The sequence below is a fragment of the Gossypium hirsutum genome, chromosome A12 (assembly GCF_007990345.1).
Source record: "Gossypium hirsutum isolate 1008001.06 chromosome A12, Gossypium_hirsutum_v2.1, whole genome shotgun sequence".
Classification (NCBI taxonomy): Eukaryota; Viridiplantae; Streptophyta; class Magnoliopsida; order Malvales; family Malvaceae; genus Gossypium; species Gossypium hirsutum.
In genome coordinates this window covers 15378739-15384655 of record NC_053435.1, presented here as the reverse complement: position 1 = coordinate 15384655, position 5917 = coordinate 15378739, and positions in this window count along the sequence as shown.

Below are 5917 nucleotides of genomic sequence, written 5' to 3'. Positions count from 1 at the left end.
CTTTCTTAGTCTGGATCGAAAAAAGTCGAAAAGCTGAAATGCTGAAAAGCGGTATTTTGTAGATTTACGAGTGTGCGAATGCTCGTGAGGTAAATCGATTAATGTTTTTGGTAAGCTGCAAAATTTGGACTGCAAAGTGCATGATTTCTGTGCCCTCGATATTTTTGGGCTTAATGGGCCAAAAATTGGAATGATGGGCCAACAGACCCAATTCAGTAAGAACCCTCGGTACGTGATTCTGTTAGTACGTGAAAAGTAGGAATATGCAGGAAAAACCCTAAATAGATAAATTACTGAAATACCTTTAAAAGTGGAAAATTTATAGTTTTACCCCTAGTAAATAAATTATTGAAATACCCCTAGGGTTAAATTGACCTAAATGCATGTTTGACTATTGTTAATTACTGCATGCCATGTTGTTATTATCTGATGCATGGGATTGGGATATTGACGGAGGAAGTACTGAAAGTGGCTTGTCCACATACTGGAGGCTTTGCCTCAATTTACTGTTAACTGAGTAGCAAGGCTGCAACTGTGGAGTGTTGGGCTGGGTGGGTTGAGCTATTCCCCACATGGAGTGTAGGGCTGGTACGGGTAGAGTGTAGTGGTTGGTGGTTTGAGTAGTCTCCCCAAATGGGCTTGCATATGTTATTGATGTTGCATGTATTTTGAAATGGGCCTATGGGTCATACTGCTATCTGAATAAGGGGCTAAGGCCCAGTTTATTGTAATGTGAAAAGGGCTCTGGTCCAGTACCACTGTTACCTGAATGGGCTTAGGCCAAATAGGCTTGAGCTGACTTGGGCTTTGAATGGGTTTTCCTTACACACTGGGTTTCCCCAAACTCACCCCTTTTATTTTCATCCACGCAGGAAATCCCCAACCATAGTGGGCTTGGAGCTGTGAGGGAATTCGGAGTGGCCATCCGTTCTGAATGTTTGGTTTTCTTCTGGTGAACTGGACATCCTATTATTTACGTTTGAAGTTTTGGGTTTTTAAATGTAATAAGGCCGCTTAATTATTTTTGATGGTTTTAATATGTATTACTAAGATAGGTATTACTTATTTTAACTGTTGAAATTGGATAGCTTTAGGGCGCGTTTCCAAAAATAACAATTGATTTCAAAATAACATGACAACAAGTAAAGCTTCCGCAATGAAAGTATTTTTCAAAATTAATCACTTTTCCTAAGAATGACATAATCAAATCAGTTTCCTAGAAATATCCATGACGTTAAGGTGTGGCAATGGCGGTATGCATGTCTAGGATTGGATCCGAAAGGAGCTTGGTACTTAAGCAGTCTGATGGACTCACCATCTCTTTTCCGATTTCCTACCTGGTGCACAGCTTCCATTTACTTTAACCTATAATGAAATTATCTTTTAAAACACTAAGTAGGTTTTTCTGGATCAACAATATAAAATGTTTTGAACGCTTCGATGTGGCATGTCGGATCCGTCCATAACATCTGGGCCGGGTTTGGGGTGCTACATTTAGTGGTATCAGAGCCTAGGTTGCAACAACTCGGCTGTGGAATGGGTTTACAAAAACAAAGATTTTTGAAAGCGAAAATTTTATAAAGAATGCGAAAAAGTCGATTTTCAAAATTTAGATCTTTATAAGGTGGCATTCCGAATCTCCAGCTCAAGTCTGCAAGTATTCTGAATTTTTCTAAATATTTTCTTGAATTATCTGTCTGTATTGAAACCCTACTAAGACACTCTAGATAGGATGATACTGAAACCATAGGAAAATCTGATAAGAGATTGAAACTGTAGCTAGACTTCGATTCTGCGAAAACAAACTCTGAACTACTGTTTGATTCAAAAAACATCTGTAATAAACACTGGAATATTAATTGATGCATAAAAATTCATAATCAAGATAATACGATATGAGTAAAATAGGCCGTGGACGGAGCCGAGGAAGTGCTCGAGCGAGATCTTCGTCTTCGAGACATATGCCGGTGGTGGATGCACCGGTACCACCGACAACAGAGGTAGAGTCTCATAACCGCGGTGCCGGGGATGATGCCCTGTCACAGGTAATGGTTTGTGTTCTAGAAAGGGTTGCCGGGACAAGTTCGGGCAACAAAATTCGAGGATCGATTTTTGAACAACTTCGGGCTAACGGAGCTGAGATCTTTAGGGGCGTGTCTGGTATAGCCCCGAATGTGGTGGAATATTGGTTGGAGGCCACAGAATGGATTATGGACAACTTGGACTGCTCTGAGGAGATTGTGAGTGGGGTATCTGTAGTAAGTCCTTTGGGTCACTCGGTTAGGGTAAACAAACTGTATAGGGATGTACCCTTAGAAACTCAAGGTAGGATTTTCCCTGGAGATCTGATGGAGTTACCGTTCGGAGAGTTTGATCTCATTTTAAGAATGGACTGGCTTGTTAAGCATAAGGCGACTCTAAATTGTGCTGCTAAATGAATGGTGTTAAGGACCACAAAGGATGAGGAGGTTATGGTGATAGGTGAGCGAAAGGATTATTTGTCCAATGTGGTGTCGGCTTTAAGAGCCGAAAAGTGGATTCGAAAAGGTTGTGAGGCCTATTTGGCATTTGTAAGTCAGTCAGAAGAGGAGGGACTGATAGTGGATAAGGTTAGGACTGTAAAGGAGTTCCAAGATGTTTTTTCAGAGGAGCTTCCAGGATTGCCTCCAAACTAAGAAGTTGAGTTTGGAATAGATTTGTTGCCTGGAACGGCGCCCGTGTCCATCGCACCGTATAGGATGGCACCGAAGGAGTTAGTGGAGTTAAAGGCTCAAATTCAAGAGTTGTTGGATAGGGGCTTCATTAGGCCAAGCGTGTCTCTATGGGGAGCACCAGTGCTATTCATGAAAAAGAAGGATGGTACGATGCGGATATGCATTGATTATCGCCAGTTGAACAAACTGATGATTAAGAATAAGTATCTACTGCCAAGGATTGATGATCTGTTTGACCAACCTAGAGGAGCTTCTGTATTTTCCAAGATCGACCTTTGATCTGGATATCATCAGTTAAGGGTTAAGGAGGCAGATATCTATAAGACAGCATTCAGGACTCGGTATGGTCATTATGAGTTTCTGGTTATGCCATTTGGACTGATGAACGCTCCTGCAGCATTTATGGATCTGATGAATCGTGTGTTCCAACCATTTTTTGATCAGTTCGTAGTCGTCTTTATTAACTATATCCTGGTATATTCTGAAACTGAAGTGAAACATGATGAGCATCTCCGTATAGTGCTGCAAGTGTTAAGGGAGAAGGAACTCTTTGTGAAGTTCAGCAAGTCTGAACTTTGGTTGAGGGAGGTAACCTTCTTAGGACATGTGGTCTCTGCTGAGGGGATTAAGGTGGACCCTCAAAAAATTGAAGCGATTTTGGAGTGGAAGCTGCCTAGGTCAGTGTCGGAAATACGGAGTTTCCTAGAACTGGCAGGATACTACAGAAGGTTTGTGGAAGGTTTTTCTGTGATGGCAGCACCTTTGACAAAACTCATAAGGAAAGGAGTACCGTTTGTATGGACTAAGAAGTAGCAGGAAGCTTTTAAGAAGTTAAAGAAAGTTCTGACTGAAGCACCTGAGTTAATTCAGCCGGAGTCTGGGAAGGATTTTACTATGTACAGTGACGCATCACACGTGGGTTTGGGCTGCGTGTTAATGCAAGAGGGTAAGGTGGTTGCATATGCATCACGATAGCTTAAACCTCATGAGGGGAACTATCTGACTCATGATTTGGAGTTGGCAGCAGTTATATTCGCACTTAAGATTTGGAGACATTACTTGTACGGAGAAAGGTGTATTATATACACTGACCATAAGAGTCTTAAGTATTTGTTGACTCAGAAGGAGCTGAACCTTAGGCAAAGGAGATGGATTGAGTTGCTTAAGGATTATGACTATTCGATCTAGTATCACCCAGGCAAGGCTAATGTGGTAGCCGATGCTCTAAGTCGTAGAACTGTATCTGATCTGAGAGCAATGTTTGCTCGTCTGAGTCTGTATGATGATGGAGGTCTGTTGGCTGAGTTGCAAGTGAGGCCAACCTGGGTGGATCAGATTAAGGAAAAGTAGTTGAACGATGAGTCTTTGGTCGCTCGTTTCCAACAAGTTAAGGAAGGGGAAACTTTTGAGTTTGGGTTAAATGGCGAAGGAGTTCTGTGTTTCCGAGGAACAATTTATGTTCCGAAGGACTCTGATTTGAGGCAGACAATATTGAAGGAAGCTCATGGAGGACTTTGTGCCATGCATCCTGGAGGGAATAAGTTGTATCACGACTTGCGAGAATTGTATTGGTGACCTGGACTTAAGCGAGAAGTAACGGAGTTTGTAGGAAAATGTCTGACATGCCAACAAGTGAAAGCTGAGCATCAATTACCTTTTGGACTGTTACAGTCGGTGAAGATACCATTTTGAAAGTGGAAGAGCCATGGAGTTTGTGAGTAGGTTGCCTTTGACACCATCAAAGAAAGACTCGGTGTGGGTGATTGTGGATATGCTGACCAAATCAGCCCATTTCATACCTGTACGTACTGACTTTTCGCTTCAAAAGTTAGCCAAACTGTATGTGGCGGAGATTGTACGACTTCATGGAATCCCAGTTTCGATTGTTTCTGACCGGGATCCCAGATTCACATCTCGGTTTTGGCAAAAGTTGCATGAGGCGTTGGGGACGCGATTGAACTTTAGTACGGCTTTCCATCCCCAAACTGATGGTCAGTCAGAGAGGGATATTCAGATTCTGGAGGACATGTTGAGGGGATGCGTGATTGACTTTCGAGGTAGTTGGGAGGATTACTTTCCGTTGGTAGAATTTGCGTACAATAACAGTTACCAGGCGAGTATTCAAATGGCACTGTATGAAGCACTGTATGGACAAAGGTGTCGTACACCTAGTTGTTGGACTGAACTAGGAGAGCGACAAATTCTTGGACCAGAGTTGGTAGCTGATACTGAGGATAAGGTCAGAATAATTAGGGACCGGTTAAAAGAAGCATCTGATAGGCAAAAGTCGTATGCAGATTTGAAGCGTAAGGAGATTGAGTACTCAGTAGGTGATATGGTCTTCTTAAAGGTTTCTTCTTGGAAGAAGATATTAAGGTTCGGTAAGAAGGGCAAGTTGAGTCCGCGGTTCATTGGGCCTTATCGGGTTTTGAAGCGAGTAGGCCAGTGGCTTATCAGTTGGAATTGCCTCCAGAGTTAGACAGGATTCACGATGTTTTTCACGTCTCCATGTTAAGGCGTTATCGTTCTGACCCTGCTCGTGTCCTGCTAGTTGCAGAAATTGAAGTTCAGACTGATTTGACCTTTGAGGAGGAGCCTGTGCAAATATTGGCTCGAGATGTTAAGGTTCTCAGAAGGAAATCTGTCCCGTTAGTGAAAGTGCTTTGGTGTAATCATGGAAGGGAAGAACCTACTTGGGAATCAGAAGAGACTATGCGTCAACAATACCCTCAACTAGTTGAATCAGGTAAATTTCGAGGATGAAATTTCTTTAAAGAGGGTAGAGTTGTAACGCCCCAATTTTCGGGAATTCTGTGAATGTTGGCATAGGTTTAATTATGTTAGTGGGCCTCTAGAAGTCCAAGCTTAAGATAGAACCTGACAATTTTAGTTAATTTTTGTTCCATAAGAAAAAGGGGTGAAATTATGAAATAGAACCTATGTGAAAATGTTTGAAAATGCTATAGGCTAAATTGAAGTGGCCAAATAAATAGGAGTGCAAAATAGGAGGATTTGCATGACAAACCTCCCATTTTACATGAAGTGGCCAGCCATCATTTTGTTGTAGACAAAATGTGCACTTGATATCCATAATTTATGGTACAAATTGATACAAATTGATAATGGGTTAGGTAAATGTTCCATGATAACGGGTTAGGTAAATGTTTCATGATGGGAATTTCATGTCTTTTGTATTAAAGAAT